The following is a 293-nucleotide window of genomic DNA, read 5'->3' on the forward strand; positions in this document are numbered from 1 at the left end:
AGCCTACACACAGAGAAATTTGGTTCAGGAACCCAAAACACTAAGAGACAAATTTTAAGTTACATATAACTAGAAAAATAAGCACTCAGACCAGCAAAATCACATACAGAGCCTGCACCCAAGGGGAGACTTATGTAGAGATGTGGATAGGGTAAGAAGGTATATATGAAGGGTGAAAGTAGGGAGACTGGAGATGTTGGGGTACAGATAAAATAACTCTCCAAAACCAGTTGCATTCTGAAAAAATGCAACTGGTTTTGGAGAGATATTTTATCTGTACCCCAACATCTCCA

Source organism: Bison bison, unplaced genomic scaffold, assembly GCF_000754665.1.
Source record: "Bison bison bison isolate TAMUID 2011002044 unplaced genomic scaffold, Bison_UMD1.0 scf7180017864533, whole genome shotgun sequence".
NCBI lineage: Eukaryota > Metazoa > Chordata > Mammalia > Artiodactyla > Bovidae > Bison > Bison bison.